At 33.2% G+C, this 19542-nt stretch overlaps 1 protein-coding gene across 4 annotated transcripts in view; it reads right to left on the bottom strand.

Moving 5' to 3' along the window:
- Window positions 1–19542, bottom strand: part of ZNF804A (zinc finger protein 804A) — a 354436-nt gene that overhangs the window by 28347 nt on the left and 306547 nt on the right. The window contains exon 2 of one of the 4 annotated variants that reach the window (XM_079134544.1): window positions 5244–5314. The exons of 2 other annotated variants lie outside the window; for them this stretch is intronic. The gene's annotated coding sequence lies outside the window, so the exon portion shown is untranslated. The remainder of the gene's footprint in view (window positions 1–5243; window positions 5315–19542) is intronic. One more of the 4 variants, XM_079134545.1, reaches the window with a different exon arrangement.

The raw sequence follows: 19542 nt of genomic DNA, 5'->3' as shown, positions 1-19542 counted from the left end.
TCTTCATCAAAACCACTACATTTAAACAGTAGAATACATTATACTTAAAAGATGAAACAGTATAGAACACGTGCTTTATTGAATCTATTTGTTCATCAAGATAATATATATTTCTAATTTACAAGCAGCTCGTTACCATTTTCCATAGTTATGCAAAACTGGCTTATATACAATACAGGTTGTCACTCTCAATTTGAGTTTAATGGGAGTTACTTTGCAGCAGATATCCAATAAAAGAGAAGAGATCAGATTAGTACTGGAGTAAAAAAACATAAAGGCAAAAAGTATTACTCTACTATGTCCTATGACTTTGAGCAAGTGTATAGCAAATTTCAGTGTTAGAGGTGAAACACCAGCTTTTTTTAAACTTGCAATCCTGTCACTTGAAATTTTTATATAATAGATCCTCTGAGAATTGTTCTAATTCATAAACTGATCAAATTATAAACTGCTTTTTCATTAAGGCTTTAGAGAACTTATCTGTGGACAATTGTACTGTTCTGTGAAGGACAGATCTGTTTTCAACAGAAAGCAACAGTAAGAATGACTTTATCCAATTTCACTAAGAAAAATGTAGCAAAATTAACAGATAAATTAAGAAGATAAATTAATTCCTTTGTTAGCCTTTGAGAGGATTTTAAAATTCTTTGTGATTTTAAATTTCTGCCAGGTGGTGCACTCCTGTAATTTCAGTTACCTGGGAGGCTTGAAACAAGAGGATTGCAAATTTGAGGCCAGTCTCAGCAACTTCCTGAGGCCCTCAGCAACTTAGTACCAATAAATAAATAAGCACATGAATAAATAATATGAAAACTAAGCTATATTATCATTCACCAATATGATGCTATATATTATAAAGACGTATGTGTCTTCATTTATTTAATGTGAGCTTATTACATTTTAGGATTTTTTGAACATCAAAAAATGATAAATATGAAATATTTGTCAAACTATATGATGTGCAGTTACATGGCATAAATATTGTTATTATCATGATTTAGATGATGAGACCTTTGATAATTTGAATTCACAACCCTAAACCACTACCAATATTTATTTTACAGTCAACAGTGCAATATTTTTATTCAAATCTTCCATCCATTTGAAGGATTATATTTAACTTGCTGCCGTTTTTGTGTCTGCAGTGTCACGATTTAATTGAGCAGTATGATTGTTTATTTCCTAGGTATATAGCACTATTGAAGGTGCTGTGAAAGCAAAGAGATGAAAAGCAATGCTGTCAGCAATATAAAATTTCACAGAACAAAATATTTCATGTATGGACATAAAGTGGTATTTTTTTCAGAAGAGGTTGGAATCGTATTTCCAAGAAATGAAAGAATTTATGAAGAATTGTAAATAAGCTTTGAGTATGTTGTCAAAAACGAAACAGAACAATGATACAAACCAACTCTGGAGAGAGAAGAAGGGACATGGCAGGTAGTTTCTAAGCTAGAAACAAAGACATGAGAAAGGGGAAGGAATGCTTAGAGTTTAGCATGACAAATTTACCATGGTGAGGGAAGGCATCAGTTTTATATTGCTGTATAAAAATAATCACTGCAAACTAGATAGCTTAAAATGACACACATTATTAGTCACAGTACCACAAATCATGAGATACAGAATGACTGTGCTTTCCCCAGGGTACACAAATGTGAAATCAGAGTGTCAGTCAGACTGACTTCTTATCTGGAGGCTTCTGAGCTCATTCCTGCTGTAGAAAGCGTTCTGGTTTTGTGGTGTAGGACCCTGATACTTGTTCCTCTGTTGGCCGCCCGTCAGAACTGGCTTCACCAGGGTCTCATTTCTTGTTGTGTAATCCCTGCTCTGGGAAGCTTGTGGTGGGAGTTTTCCACGTGTCAAATTCCCTTCATGCTTCAAATCTGACTTTCTCTTTAGATAAACCAGGGAAAACTCTATGTTTTTAAAGGGCTTATGGGATTAAGACAGGCCTAAAGGGATAATCTTAAATTTAGCTCATCTGGGATCTTACTGCTATCTGCAAAATACCTTCACGGTACGATATAAATTAATAAGTAACTTAAGACATGTGCACAACAGGGGCTGGTAATCAAGATGGCCAATCTAGAATCCCAACTACTATGGGAAATTAAAAAAAAAAAAAAAAAAAACATGTATTCTTTATAAAAGTAAATGCTTTTCTATTGAAGAAAACCTTGAAAATTATATTCCAATGCTTGGATTCTATTCTGTGAATAGATATTTGGGGCAATGACCCCTCTTATATATTATTTTCTGAATTGTTCTGAGGAAACCGGCAATGTCAAATGACTTGAAAAATATGTTACCACAAATATTTTATATTTTCTTTTTTCAAATGATCAAATAAGATGAAAAAATATAAGTTAAAATGTAAAAAAAAAAAAAAAGAAAATTAGCCAGAAGGGTACCTGAATGTTGGAAGAAATCCAGATATACAAGTCAATTAGACTGAACAGCTAAGAAATACGAATAAGTAACTCAACAGTTCAAAATTCTGAGTTAAGTATGTAACTCCAAAGGGAAATCCAGAAAATCTGCCTACTGGATCAAAAATGGGGAATGGACATAAATTTAATTATTTAAATTTTAAAATGAAACTGAACACTATACGGGTAAGTCTCCTCTCACAAAACCAAAACATCCTAATTTAACAATAGTAGAGGGGCTCTTTCCCTCTAGCTCCTCGCCATCAATTCACCTCTCATGGAAACCTACCTATGAATACTTTGTACCCCTAATGAAAAAGCCCAGAATCTAAACTCCTTTTCAAGGAAGGGATACCTAGGAAACAGATATTTCACATCTCTGTACAAATAACCCCAGTCCTTCCAAATTAAAAAAAAAATCACCTAAAAGAAGTTAGAATGAATCTGAGATCCTCAGTATCACTGAATGATAAAATCCAAACAAAATGCTGCATATTCAATAGCTGAAGAAATAACAGTTAAATACAGAAGTCTAGCTGGACTTCTGGGGTATGGATCAGTGGAAAAACATGCCTTATGTGTGCCAGGCCCTGGGTTCAATCCCCAGCACCAGGAAAGTAAAAAAAACATTTAAATCCAGAATTCTATACTCAAGCAAATGTCAAAAGCAAAGAAACTATTTTGAAATATGCCAGAGCTAAAACATGTCATATGATTATTCTAAATATGACATCTCTTGCCAGGAAAGACTAAAGTTAAAAAAAAAAAAAGATAAGAAGAAAAAGCATGAACTATGTGACTCAGTGACTTGAGCATTGTCGAGAAGAATCAAATAAAGCTTATACAAAATAAAAAGGAAGTTGTTTTGACTCTTGAAAGCAGCATTAGTCTCTTTCAAGCAGGAGGACTTAGTAACAAAAGACTACATTTCCCTCTTTATGTGTTCAGTTACCAGCTTGGTTCTGTAAAAAGCACCAACTTAGTCATCATAACATATATACTGCTGTTGGGTGTAAAATGATTCAACATAGACACAGTGCATTGACGACTTAATTATGGTTGCAGAACATAATAAATGTAATGGTGTTCTTTTAAAATTGTCAAATTGTCTAACAAATCTATGAAGAAGGGGGAATTTTAAATGCAGGCATACTAAGACTTTTATCTTTTATATCAACAGGTCAATATATATTGTGCAATACTAATGAATTCTGAAGTAAAGAAAAAAGCATCAAAGATTACTAGATACCATATAGATAATATATTTAATAAAAATCATAGGTGGATGCAGAAAAAATCAGGAGGTAAAGAAAGCAATTCTTCATTTTCATAATGGGATATCAGAATGCAAGTTGAAATTAAGTTAGTAAGACTATATAGTGTATATGTACACACATGTATATACTTAAGTACCTTGGGATAAGCATTTTTAGAAATTGTTAAACTTGTTACCATTTGAACCTGAGGATGGAGTTGAGAAATAAGGGCAAGACAATATATTCTTGAGGATCATTCTACATGTTTGTAAGTATTTATAGATTTTAAAATCTGTTTTGCATATTTACAACTTTAAAGTCTATTTTAGATACAAAAATTAACCCTCCACAATTTCAAAGATGGTTCAGGAAAAGTTTTGGAATATAACAAAAATAAATTAGAAGATTGATATGGTAGAGTTTAATTATTCCTATGGAATACCTGCCATTTATCATTGGACCAGTGCTAAGACTAAATCATGACTCAGTTAATCATGATTTGATAGGTTTACAAAAAACTCAAGATAAGTTTGTCATCCTTTTAAAGGCATTTGAATATGATTAGGATGTTTGAACTCTTCCTGACAAACTTCCTTCATTGACTCAAATAAGTAAATCTTATACCCTGGATATTGTGCTATGGTAAATATAATGCTGTAATTATGCTTGTGAAAACTAATGCATTTTCACCTTCAAATTCCAGGCCATAGCCAAAAATTATTATCCACAACTCTAAATTGTCATCTGACAATGGTAAACAACATAGGACTAGATTCTAGTAAACCTTTGTTCAAACCCCCATCTATAAGATTTCAACTGTTTAACTATTTTCCATACCTGTAAGATGGAGAAAATATTATATTTACTTCACAAAGTATGGGAAAAATTTAATGAACTCTCAATTTTGTTCATTGTCTCCCTTAGCGCTACTACTTTTTTGTCTGTTTCAATTTATTTTATCGGTATTTTATTATTTTCAGTGTGTAAATCATTATTCTTTTTTAATGGTATTGTCAATGGAATTTTTAAAAAGTTTATTCTTAATTTATTGTCAATGGCGTTCACCATCAATTGATTACTTTATGTTGAATCAGTCTTTCATCATATGGATAAATCCCACTTGGTCATAGTGTGTGATTCTTTTAATGTGCTGTTGAATTCAATTTGCTGATCTTTCATTGAGGACTTTTGCATCTGTGTTCTTCAGGGTTATTGGTCTTTAGCTTTCTTATCTTGTATCATGTGTCTGACTCTAGTATCTGTTTGATGTTGGTCTTGGAAGATTAGTTGGAAGTATTTTCTCTTCTTTTATTTTTTGGAATAATTTAAGAAGGATTGATATTAATTCTTCTGTAATGTTGACAGAATTCACCTGTGAAAAGACTTATTTCTTAGTTTTTCTTTCTGGGGAGCTTTTCATTACTATTCAATCTTAGTATTAGTTATTGGTTTGTTCACACTTTCTATTTTCTTTAACTGAAATTTTAATAGGTAATATGATGCTCAACAATAGTCTATTTCTTCTAGTTTGTTCAATTTGTTGGCAAATACTTACTAGTAATTGTCCCTTATGATCATTTTTATTTCTGTGGCATCAGTTGTAATAGCTCCTAAAAAGTTTCTGCACTGCAAAGGAAACAATCAACAAAATGAAAAGGTAACTTACAGAACAAGAGAAAATATTTGCAAAGCATATATATGATAAACAGTTTAATATTAAAAATATTGAAAGAAATCCTACAACTCAATAACAAAAAATAGAATAAAAAATAAGCAAAGGAATTGAACACATAATTCTCCACAGAAGACAAGTATATGAATATTATATTAATAATTATCAGGGAAATGTAAATCAAAATCATAGTGATGTATTACCAAATACCTGTTAGGATGGCTATTATCCTAGTGAGGATGTAGATAAATGGGAACTCATACTTTGCTAATAGATATATAAATTAGTGCAAACATTATGGAAATTGGTATGGAGAGTCCTTAAAAAATCAAATATAAAACCATATGATTCAGCAAGTCTACTTCTGAATGTGTATCCAAATGAAAAAAACTATTAGGAACTGAAAGAAATATGTGTGCTTAAAAGTTCATTGCAGCATTAATTTTAATAGCTAAGATATGGAAACAGCCTAATGTCCATGATAATTGAATGAATAAATAATGGTACATGTACATAATGAAATATTCAGCCTTAAAAGATGAAGGAAATACCACCATTTTCAACATCATGGTTAGATCTGGAAGGTTTCACATTATGGCAAATAAGCTAGATTCAGAGGGTTAAAAGTGCATGATATTGCTTGCACAAAGAATCCTAAGTAATAAAACTCATAAAAGCAGAGAGTTGGTGAGGTTGTTGCCAGGGATTGTAGGAGAGGAGGAAATTGGGGAGGCATTAGTTAAAGAACAAGTTTCAGTTATGTAAGCTGAATACACACACACACACACAACACACACACACACACACATACAAAACACACATGCACATGCAATATTTATGACTTTATATGTCAATAATACCTCAGTAAAATGTTTTTTAAAGGAAGAAGTCATGCCATTTGTAGCAATGTAGGTGAATACGGAGGTTAGTATGCTAAGTGAAATAAACTAGATTCAGAAGGACAAATACCACAAGATACCTTTTTATGAGGGGTCTAAAATAATAATCCAACTCAGAAGCAGAGAGTAGAATAATTGTTTCCCTGGACTGGTATAAAAAAGGGAGAGACAGAATAGAGTCCTCAGTTCATAATATTGTATCATGTATTAAAGACAGATCTTATCACATATACACAAGATAATAAATAAGGAGGCAGATGGAAATTTCTGGAGGGGAGGAATATGTTTGCATCATAGGTTGTGTTGGTGGTTTCATAGTCTATACTAAACCATTCAAAAACATTTAGCATAGTTTTTAGTTGAGAGTAAGAACACAGAAACGTTAAAACTTACACTATTTTTGAAGTTACCTTCATTCTTTGTGAGTGGATTTCTAATAATTCATATTTAAGAGCTTTCAGTCAGACACATGAATTGTTGGGGGATAGTGGAGAATAATAAAGACATAAGGGCTGGTAAACCTATAACGGTGTGGATAAATGTTGTAGGGAAAACAGTCTTTTACTGTGTCATTGAGACATGGCCAAGCTGCAGCTGGTGACAATCTATAACCTTTTTTAAGAAAATAGTTCCTACTGAAGTATCTTACAGTTATGTCTATTGCTTCCTGAGTGGGGAACATCTAGATCATAGTCTTTTAATCTGATATGACTATGCACAATGCTTTAAATCATGTAACTGCATTCCTTAGCTGAGATTAGATGTCAGGTCCAAAGCATAGCACTAGCATGAGCTGTTCAAAAATAATAACATAAATCATATCAAATGAGTTTCAGGTTGCTCACAAAATTGGCTTTAAGCCTATCACAAAACCAGTGATAAAGGAAACAATATCACATGCAAGATCTATGGTTTCTGTAACATAAAACAAAAATATTCAAAAGAACAACCCTGCCTGAGCCCGAGAAAGGTTTTGTTCTTTGTTTTCACTGGGAATGCTACAAAGAAGGTCCAGTATAGCATAACTGAATTCATCCTAGACACGGCAAAACTTTAGGAACCTTAACTCCAAGATGGCACTGAAAGAGAACACAGAAGCTCCTGTCCCTCTCAAAGCCAAAACAGCCAAAGCAAAGGCTTCAAAAGATGAAAGGTGTCCACAGGCACTTGCATCACACACACACACAGACACCCATACTCACAAGATCCACCTGTCACCCATCTTCCAGCAGCCAAAGATCCTGAGGCTCCTACAGGAGTCCAAATACATCTGCCAAAGAGTTCTCCCAGGAAAGAGAAGCTTGAAGTGCCATCACCAGGTTTAGCCATGAAGAAGATAAGGACAATCACACACTGCCATAGGAATGATATATATGGATGGGTGCTTTATCAAAATTGAAAACCACATAAGGGGACTGGAGAAGCCAATTGGTTAATCAGTCCAGACTCCAAGTACACAGGCTATGCCTAATACCTACAAAACTATATACCAATTATAACACAAAAATTGAGTTTTACACACACACACACACACACACACACACACACACACACAATACATACACATAAAATCTATCACATGAGAAGGAAATTTTGAAAACTACATATACACTCACAATGCCTCTCAAATCTATGCAACTTACACTGACCTCAATTAGTGATGTCTGTATATGATTACAACTACCAAAATCAACATTCGACTTCTACAAGTGACTATACATGCTTGCATGCATAGACACAAATATGCACACACACATATACTCAAAAATGTACACTTATTTTATATTTCATAGAACATAAAAGAGGTTGTTAAGAAATAAAATCTATTAGATTAATTAAAAAACCAAGTGGAAACCCATTTAAAATTGTAAGAATGAACAAAGTGTTAAGTGAAATCCTTTGACATAGTGATTGTCATTATATCCAAATATTGAGTAATCTTATCATACAAATATTAATAAATATAAAATTAAACATAGTTAGATTAAAAGTACAATGTTTAACCACATTTATAAACACAAGACTAATTATCTTATAATTGCCATGAATCATAGATATTATTTAAAAATAAGTATGTAATAAGGACTTGGTCATTTCATGTATATACAAAATTTATATTGGTGACAGCAACATTTTCAAATTTGTAAATTGAAATGTTTCAACATGGAGATACTTTTCTTAAGTACTTCTTAGAGTTAGATGGTAAGAAAATAATAAAAATGTTGTCTCTATCTAAGCAATTTATATCCTATCTAAAAATGAACTATCAATTATTTTCAAACTCTGCACTTACAAGTCACTTAAATCTGGAAGACGGTGAAATATAGACATATTGAAAAAATTTTAAAAAGCTTCTCCAAGCTCTCTGTGCTTTTACTCTGTGTGAAGATTGCTTGTACTTTGTGCCCTACTAGCAAAGAAGTAAAAAAATTTTTGTCACCTTTCCAGGTCTACATTTGTTATAAACTAGAAAGACAGTGAATTTAGGTAAGAAAAGCTACTACTTTGCAGTTGATATTATGTATTAAATTATGAGGTAAACATGTAATTTTCAACAAAAGGTTTCAAAGTAAAGAGCTATTGAACTATTGAAAATAGTAAAAATTATTTTTTCTTATTGTTCATTATTGCTGTATTCACTACTAAAATAACTTTGTATTCTTTCTGCAGGTTATACAATCTATGAAAATATAATTCTCCCATATTCAGATATTATCACCGACGTGTTTGTAATACGAACATCTCCTAATGCTCTACCATCTTTATTATCTTTACTATACTACTATACTAATCTTAATTACCCATTTTTAATGTAGGATTAACTGTAGTGTGTTTTCAAGCATAAGTATTGATATTTTCAGATGTTAAATTAAACTTTTAAATGGTTTATGATTTTCATCTACACTATACACTAAACACTTACACCTCTACAGTAAGAAGAAAAAAAAAAAAAAAAAACCCAGAATTTAAAAATTGGCAAAAGGTCAGGCATGTTGGAGCACTCCTACAATCCCAGCTACCAGGGAGAATGAATATGAGAACCACAGATTCAAGATCAGCCAGGGCAACTTAGTGAGACCCTTCTCAGTATAAAACATAAAAGGGTCTGAGGTTGTAACTCAATGCTAAAGTTCCCCTGTGTTCCATCCCCAGCACTCAAAACAAAAACCAAACTAAAAAATAATACAAAAACAAACAAATAAATAATAAATGGAAAATGATCTAAAAAGATGATAATTCAATAACAATTATGTGGAAATATGCTCAACATCTTTTGTCATTAGAGAATAGCAAAATAATCAATTAGATACCTCTATGTACAGTTAGAAAGAATCAAATCCTAAATCTGTCAAAACCAAGCAGCAATGAGGACACAGAACAACAAAAGGACCTCTTCATAGCTGTGGGAATGTAATATGGTGCAGTCACTTTGCAATATAATTTGTGGTTTCTTACAGAGATAAATATCAACTTAACAAAAAATCTAACAATCACATGCCTAGGTATTTATCAAATCAATTGAAAATTTCTATTCAAAATTCTGCCCACAGATTTTTATAAGGCATTTATTTTGTCACAATGGTCCCAAATGTGCAGCAACTAAAATGTCGTCTAGCTGAATGGATAGAAAACTGGGTTCAATCCTGTATCCACCCACACACAAACTTGTAGTGCACTCATATAATAGAATATCATTTCACAATAGAAATAAATATACCATTAAGCCATTAAAATATATGGACAAACCTTAAATACATGTTGGTAAATGAAAGAAGCTGGTCTGAAAGGTTACATAGTATATGATTCCAATTACAAGACCATACATAAAGGACAAAACCATAGAGACAGTAAAAGGAGAAGTAGTCACAAAGTATTTGAAGCAAGTGAGAAAAGAATGAGTACATGAAACACAGGTGATTTTTAGTGCAGTGAAACTATTCTGCATGTTATTATAATGGTGGGTACTTGACATTACTAATTTTCCCAAACCCAAATAACTTCACAACACCAAGAATGACCATTTAAGTACAAAAATCTTAAAAGTTCATTTAGGAAATTAAGGGATTGAAGAAAAGAAGGCAGAATATGTCTGGAGAATCTAACTGCATTAAATATGTATCTCACTAAAGGTATTAGAAAAGGAGAAGGTGTTGTCTATGGTCTGAATATTTGCACCCCCACAAAATTTATATGTGTGAATTCTAACTCCTAAGGCAACCATATTAAAAGATGGATTGTTTAAGGAAGTGATCAAATCATGACGTGTTAGGTCTTGCAATTGAAATTAGTGCCCTTTTAAAAGAGATCCTAGAGAGCTGCCTTATTCCCTCTCACCTCAGGAAGATGGAAAGAAAGTACCACTTATGAATTAGATAAACTCTCACAAAATCTAAATTTGCTATGTTTTGTGTGAGTCAGGCTTAAACCAACCATTTCTAAAAAATCTAAAATACTAAAAAATATTCAGTAAGGTAGTTCTGTGAAAAATGCCATTGATGTTTTGATGGGGATTGCACTGAATCTGTAAAGTGCTTTGGGTAGTATGGCCATTTTGACAATATCAATTCTGTCTCCCCGAGAACATTAGAGGTTTTCCATCTTCTAAGCTCTTCTTCAATTTCTTTGTATTCTATCTTTCACTCTTTGGTTAGGATAATTCCCAAGTATTGTTGTTGTTGTTGTTGTTGCTGTTGTTGTTTTGTGTTTTTGAGATTATTGTGAATGGGGTAGTTATTCTGATTTCCTTCTCAGCAGAATCATGGTTGGAGTTTAGGAAAGCAATGATTTCTTTATTCTGATCTTGTGTCCTGATACTTAGATGAGTTCACTTATCGCATCTAAAAGTCCTTGGGTAAAATTTTTGGATCTTCCAGATATAGGTTCATATCATCAGCAAACAGAAAATTTCACATTTCTCCCCCTATGCGTTTCCCTTTAATTTCCTTCTCTTGTCTGATCACTCTGGGTAAACATTTTCAAGAACTACGTGGAATAGGAGCAATGGGAGCCTGCATCCTTGTTTTGTTTCTGATTTTAGAGGAATTGCTTTCAGTTTTTCTCCATTCAGTAGTTTTAAAATTCATTTGAAAAAATAAGAGACGCAGAATAGCCAAAACAATCCTAAGCAAGAAGAGCAATGCTGGAGGTATCACAAAATCAGATCTCAAATTATACTGCAGAGCTATAGTAACAAAAATAGCATTGTATTGTTATCAAAATATGCATGAAGATCAATGGAACAGAATAGAAGACACATGACAAATCCACATGCTTTCAGCTATGTGATACTTAACAAAAATGCTAAAAATATTTGATGGAGAAGAGGGAAAACCTAATAGTCATATATAGAAGAATAAAACATAACTGCTATCTCTCACCCTGAACAAAAGTCAACTCAAAGTGTATCATAGACTTGGGAATTAGACAAGAAACTTTACAACTGCTAAAAGACTATAGGTCAACAATCCATCATATTGGTGCATGCACCAAATTCCTCATCAAGATCCCTAAAGCACAGAAACCAAATCAATAATCAATAAGTGGGATCCATCAAATTAAAAAACTTCTGCAAAGTAAAGCCAATGACTATGAAGTGTGAGGAAAGAGCCTACAGAATTGGAGAAAATATTTGCCAGCTACTCCTCTGATGGGATTAATATTCAGAATACATAGAAGACAAAAAACTTAACACCAAAATGCAAATAATACGATGACAAATTGGCAAAAGAGATAAAGACATTTCTCAGAAGAATGGCCAACAGATATATGAAAAAAGATTTTCAACATCTCTAGCTATCAGGGAAATGCAAATTAAACTACATTGAGATTTCATCTCACTCCAGTCAGCATGGAAATTATCAAAAAAGAAATATAATAATAAATGCTGTTGAGGATGTAGTGAGAAAAGTATACTCATACATTTTTGGTGGGACTGCAAATTAATGCAACCACTCTGGAAAGCAATATGGAGATTCCTCAAAAAACTAGGAATGGAACCATCATATGACTCAGCTCTCCCACTCCTTGGTATTTATCCAAAAGAACTAAAGTCAGCATAAATACCAATACAGTCACTTCAATGTTTTTGGCAGCACAATTCTCAATAGCCAAATTATGGTTCCCATTTTGGTGGCCATTAATAGATGAATGGATAAAGAAAATGTGGTATACGTACACAATGGAGTTTTACTGAACCATAAAGAAGAAAAAAGTATGATATTTACCAGTAAATGAATGAAACTGGAGAACATCATGCTAAATGAAGTAACCCAGACTCAGAAAGTCGAGGGCCAAATGTTTTTTCTCACGTACAAAATCAACAGAAAAAAAAAGGGGGCAGAGGCTCAGATAACATCTTTCTATAAGGAAGATGATTGGCATAGAAGAATGAGATTGAGAGGGACAGGGAAGGGGAGGAAATGAGGAAAGAACTTAAAAATCATCCTCTGTGCAAATATAGATTAAACACTGGGAATTTCACATTTATGTCTATGTAAAAGGACCAATCAAAAATAAAATATAAATGAGTGAAAAGAAGACCAGCAGAGTAGAGAAAGGAGAACGGGAGAGGGGTGGAAGGAAAGGGGTGGAGAAACAGAACTGAAATGGACTAAATGAAATTCCATGTATGTATGAATTTGTCAACAATTATGTACAATGCATTAAAAAAATAAAAACTGTAGGGTTTTGCAAGTAAGTTTTCATAATATCCTCATGATTTTAATAAACTAGATGTCTTTCAGTATTTTGCTCATATTGTTTACAATATCAGTAATACAATGTTTTTTTTTATTTTAACACTAACTTTTTAGAATTTATCTTTGTTTTAACATGTCTGAAGACAAAAGCTACATGCTTTTAAAAAGAAACATAATGTTCATGCAGCCTAAAGTGCATAGGCAAAACAATATGTTTTGTAAGAAAAATTTTATTAAGAAGTTGAACTAAAGATCACATTTTAGATTTCTTTGTTTTAGCACAGTGGGCTTACTAAAACAAACAAACTGGACAAACAAGAAAATGAAGGTATAAGTGAAGCCCCATTGTGTTTCTATGCTAAGGTTGAGAATTGCAAGTACACTTCTTCCTCTAGTTCAGAGTCACTTTAATTAAATGACCTGACAACCTTCTGGGAAACATTAGCCACAGTTAAAACTGTGCTTTCACAGTAGTATAGGGTGAGAAAACAACACAGTTCCCTAGGAATAAATGTATCTTGCTGTTTGTTTGTTTCTGCTTCCTGAGCACCTAGCAGATTGACTTTGTTGAACATTTGAATACTACAAAGGGTGAGATGACCTTATTAATGCCAATTAATTCTATATTAAAAAGACTTCTCAGAGATCAGATCACTTATTAAATTATTGCTTACATATGCTTTGAAGGCTTTTTTTTTCTCCCAGATACACAGAAATTTTTTAAAATTGGTAGAAGAGAGTTAATACAAAAAAAAAATATGATTCGCATGTATACACACAAACACCCAATCTGAGGCTTCTGCTAGTTGGACTAGAACATCCAGTGGACAGTTTTATGTTTTATAAAGAGGAGGAACTCAAATTCTAGGCAACACAGACAAGTTGGTGTGAGTTTGTATAGTGTGCTATCAAACTACTTGATGTAAACACCTTGATTTGAACTCAGAGGAAAGAGAGAGTAACTTACTGCAGTTTAGTCTCCAAATTAAGTGCCATAAAATGAAAAGCGAGTGGAAGTGTTAGTCAGCTGTTTTGTTTTGTTGTTGTTGTTGCTACCTCCAAAAGACCTGATAGTGGAGAAGGAAAAGTTCAATTGGCTTACTGTTTCAGAGGTCTTAATTCATAGAGCAAACTTCATTGTTCTCTGCCTGAGTAAGGCAGATCATCATTGCTGAAGAGTGTGGTGGAGGAAAGCAACTTAGGACGTGACAATCAGGAAGGAGAGAGAGCTTTCCTCATCAGGGACAAAAACACATACCCCAGAGGCAGCCGGGTGACTGGCTTCTTTCAGCTACAACCTTCGTACCTACAATTAACATCCAGTTAATCCATTCAAGTGGATTAATGCCCTGATTTGATTTAGGCTTTCATAACCCAATCAATTTTACTTTAAGTTTTCTTGCATTGTCTCACACAAAGATTTTAGTGGATATCTTAATCTAAACCATAATAATGGATTTATAGATAGAACATTTTGTTTATGGATGAGTTCTATGTACACAATGCTATGAACTCTTGCAAACCCTTCTGAATCTGTTTTTGCATATTCAAAGAGTATCTAGTCTTTTAGAAATATGAAGTTATAGAATAAGTCATCATGTTTCAATTATACACTACACAGAAGAATAAAATAAAACTATTTAAAATATCTTATAAAATGTAAAGAAGATATATTTAAAATGTATACATTCTCATCAAATGCTTTTCAAAATATGATTTTCAGGTATGTATTAAAACTTTTTCAACATGTGATTAACAATTTAATACCTTTTGATGTTGTATAATCTACAGGGAATTTACTTGTTTTAAAATTAAAAATTTAATGAAATAAGCATTTAAGTCTGTATTGGTAACATTTGGTTCCTCAGGGAAAATTACAGGTCATGTCAGGACAAGGGATGGGAAAACTATGAATTTAAATGATAAACAACAATTTTGAAAATTTACAATTGAAAATGTAACAATCAACACATATTTATTTCTTGTAATAGTCCTACGGCTTACATTATCTCAACAAATTACAAACTTAAAAATGACTATTCAATGTACTTCTACGCGAAGAGAAATGAATACGACAAGCATATAAACTCAGTGCTTGCAAATTTAAAATTCAAATTAAGAAGTGATCTTTAGAAAACATCATAAGAAATGGCCTAAATTTTCAACAGCTAAAATGATTAAATACATAAATCATTAGCAAATTACTTTGAGGTCTAAGTACATTATTTGCAATGATAAAGTATGTTATACTATTATCAATTTCTCATATAACTTGGAGCAAATATAGTTTGAAAATATCAACAGAGAACTACGTCTATTTCTTAGTTAATATAGTGTTTTTCAGTTATTAGAATGTGGATTGCTTTAATGTATAAATGCTGATAATGTCCCTTGTCATTACTAAATTTAACAAAACACAAAAACAAAAATATGATTAAATGAGTACTGAAGAATATTTTAAAGTTTATGAAAATTAGATATGAAAATTTATAATTATTCAGTTGTAACTGAAAAAAAAAATAGCTTTGTTAGTAAGTTTCCCTCTAACCTTCCTTTAGATCATTTTATAAGGAAATATTAAGGCCAGGTGTGGTGGCACACATCTGTAAACCCAGTGGTTTGGGAGGTTGAGGCAGAGGATCATGAGTTCAAAGTCAACCTCAGCATTTTAGTGAGGCCCTTAGCCACTCAGCAAGACTCTGTCTCAAAATAAAATATAAAAAAAGGCTGGGGATGTGTCTCAGTGGTTAAATTCCCCTGGGTTCAATTCCCAGCACCAAAAACCAAACAAACAACAAAAAAAGAAAGAAGAAAGAAAAGAAAGAAAGAAAGAAAGAAAGAAAGAAAGAAAGAAAGAGAAAGAATTAAGTATTAAGAAAGAAAGAATAGTATTAAGGTAGCTGACTGTGCAGACTTATGCATGCCCATGTTTATAGCAGCATGATTTACAATCACCAAGTAATGAGACCAGCCCAGGTGTCTGTCAACAGATAAATAGATTTTAAAAAAATGTTTCACATAAACATAGTAGAGTGTTTTTGTCCATTAAGAAGAACAAAATTATGTCATTTGCAGGAAATGAATGAACCTGGAGCATATAATGTCAAAAAGACATACTCAGTAAGTGATGATCATATGCTTGTTCCCACATGTGGAAGCTAGGGAGAAGAAATGGAAAAATGAGGAATCTCATTAAAATAGAAGGGAAATCAGTAGTATAGAAGAAAGAAGTGAACAATGAGAGGAGGGAAAGACAAGGCAAAGTAATAAGACTGAAATTAATCAAATTGTGTTATGTGTGTGTGTGAATATGTCATAAGGAAACTAACTATTCTGCACAATTATTATGTAGGTCTAAAAATATAAAAGTTCCATTAAAAGGAAACTGGAGATGTGGTTCAGTGATTAAGTGCTTGCCTGGCATGCTCAAAGCTTTGGTTTCAATCCTGAGCACTGTAAAACACAAAAAACAATAAAAAGTAACAATGAAACAGTCAATATTGATTATAATAGGTAATTGTGAACTAAGTATAATGAGACAGAACTGGGCAGGATTTAAGTCCCCAATGATTAGAATAGACAGTAGCCAAGAACTTCAGGTAGGTTTGCATGCTTATTTCAAGGAAACAGCAAAACTATATGAGAAATAGAATGGAGGAAATGGCTTGATGGAACCTCTTATAACATTTCTCCTCTCATTCACCCCATGCGGCCTTTTGATAATGCAATAACTGCGCATTAACCTTGTCTTTCACTGATTCTAGCTATTGGAACATCATGTAACTTGGCTCTCCTGGAATTAGTCAGTGAGGATCAGTAATTTCACAATACCTTTTCCACGAAATAATTTTTATGTGACATAAATTTGAGAGAGAATTATTTTATAAGTGACATACCAATGTCAATTGTAAAACAATCTCACTGAAAAAAGCAAATTTTTTTAAATGTTGCCTTGATTTTTAAAGTCAGTAATTAAAAATAAACTGGTGAGGACATGTAAGGTGACTTCCTGAAGAGGAAGATAACCTACAGAGAGTTCAGCTGTCATTTGTCAGAATTTTTCCCCATTGTAATTCTTTTCTGTTATTTTCTGCAATTGAGCTATTTTTTTTTTTTTTCAATTGTAAGCAGTTTTGGTTTTCTCAGAATAGTTAACTGAAGTCATTTTCTGATTTAGTAAAACATTGCAATGAGAAGTATTTTGGTCAAAGTCATGTCAAATTACAATTTCGAGTTACTGATTTTTAAGATAACTAGGAGGGACACCATTCATCAAAACAATGTAAATAATGTTCACCATGAATAGCTTTACTTTTCTGATTATTAGGTATATGAAGAATCTGGACAGGACTTAATAAATAAGACATTTCCCCCATTAGTTTAATAGATTCTGGATAGGAAGAAGATGGGGAAGAAAGTGAACCCTTTCCCTACAGGAAACACTAAGAAAAAGAACAAAATAATAGGCGATTCCCTACACAGGAGGATCACCTGGAGATATCATGAATAATGTGTTAAATAGTTTTAACTTTTTTTTAAGTTTGTAATTCCTTTTTATAATTCTTAAATAACAAAGTTCAGTAAAATTTTATTAAGCATTGTAGTCTGATTTTAGCTAAGTATAGGAGACTTCAGCAGGGCCCTCTGCTACTTTTGTTATAGATTGGTAATGGAGAAAATTTTACAGTCTGATGAATTCATTCTTGATTTAGATGGTAAGAGTTTAGACTTAGTTTAGACTAACACTGAAAAAAGAAGTACAAACTGAATAGATGCATAAATATTGAAATATTATTTAGAGCTTACTAAAATACTTTAGTCAGCAGCAGGAAAACAAGCTTACTGTAGTCAAGCACTTGGAACCTAAGAAGAATGTTAGCTGGGCATTGAAAACAGTAATGTCTAACGATGTAAAAACAGGGTCTCTTAGTGACGTTAATTTAGACTCTTAATATAAGGTCTAACTGTGGAAAATGTAGAATATAAACAATGATCATAGCAATAGTATATACTATTTTATCATGCATTGTTCTTATATTGTGGCATCCATAGTGCATAATCTCTTTGATTATATTTGTATGTATGTATGTAAACAGAGAATGTATAATATAAGAATAACATACAGGAGAAGAGGAGAGCACCTGGTCACCCGCCTGCTCAGAGGAGAGGAGACCGCCTGGCTCCAGGCTAGGTGGAGAAGAGGACAGTGCCCACGATGTGGTCCCCATGGCTCTGAAGGTCAGCCTCCATCTTTGGACATTTCAGATGCTGCCTTAGCACACCCACATGGTAGCCATCACCTTAGGACAACAGACAGGGCCCGTGCAACAATGCCCACACAGTGCTGCACATCCAGGTAGGTAGCCCAAGGCCACTGCATGGATTGCCCTCACAGCCCCATCTCTGAAAGTGGTAGCCTCCATCCTAGGTCAACTCCACAACCATCTTGGGTTATTGATGCTGCTGCCACTGCCATCTTTAGTTGGGGAAGCTTCCATTGTGGGACATCAGTCAGAAAATAGAAGCCCAACATCAAGGTACTTACAGGTTAGCTGCCACCCCCAACACCAACTAGGTACGCAGCCACTTCCATATAGGGACAACAGCCGGGACCTGGAAGACCACTCCAAGGTCCCTACAGGCTTGGTTACACCTGAGAGTCCCTATCTCTCTTTTCTTCTGCTAACAGTCAACTTCTACTGATTCCTCTTTCACTCTTCCTATTATCTAATACCTCTATATTCTCACCTCCTACTTCATAAACATCACATCCTACACCCTGGTTCTCTTTTTGTCCCAGATTAGAAATTGTAGACACTATTGCAAACCTACTCTTTGTACTGTAGATGATAATTGAACACATCAATTCTGTTTATTGTGACAAAACTATAAATATCTTAATAGGGAATACGTGATTTAAAGCTGCATATTGTTTGCATCGGGTGCTATTAATATTGATCCCCCCTTAATGGTGTGATATTGAAAATCTGCAGGGACATTATAAATCTATAGGGTAGAAACCTTAATGCTTCTGCAAGAGGGGAAGAAATGCAAACAATGTGAAAAAAACAAAGGGAGAAAGAACTCCTAACAAACCAAGATGCCACAATAGAAGAATTCACTGACAGCACAGTAGAAGAAACGTCAGAAAGAGGGAATTCAGAACATACATAATTAAAATGACTTGTGAAATAGAGGATAATATAAGAGAGCAAAAGCAGGCAATAAAAGATCAGTTCAATAAACAACTATGAGAGCAAATGCAGGAAGCAAAAGATTACTTCAATAAAGAGATAGAGATACTGAAAAAAAAATCTTGAAATGAAGGAAGCAATAAACCAAATTGAAAAATCAGTAGAACTAAATCAGCAGACTAGATCACTTGAAAGATAGAACCTCAGACAATGAAGACAAAATATATAATCTTGAAAATAAAATTGACCACATAGTGAAGATGGTAAGGAACCATGAACAGAACCTCCAAGAACAATGGACTAACATGAAAAGACCAAATTTAAGAATTATTGGGATAGAGGAAGGCACAAAGACACAAACCAAAGGAATGCACAATCTTTTCAACAAAAT

The sequence above is a fragment of the Sciurus vulgaris genome (assembly GCF_902686455.1).
Source record: "Sciurus vulgaris genome assembly, chromosome: 3".
Classification (NCBI taxonomy): domain Eukaryota; kingdom Metazoa; phylum Chordata; class Mammalia; order Rodentia; family Sciuridae; genus Sciurus; species Sciurus vulgaris.
Note: the sequence above shows the minus strand (reverse complement) of the source record. Positions and strands in the feature narration are given on the sequence as shown.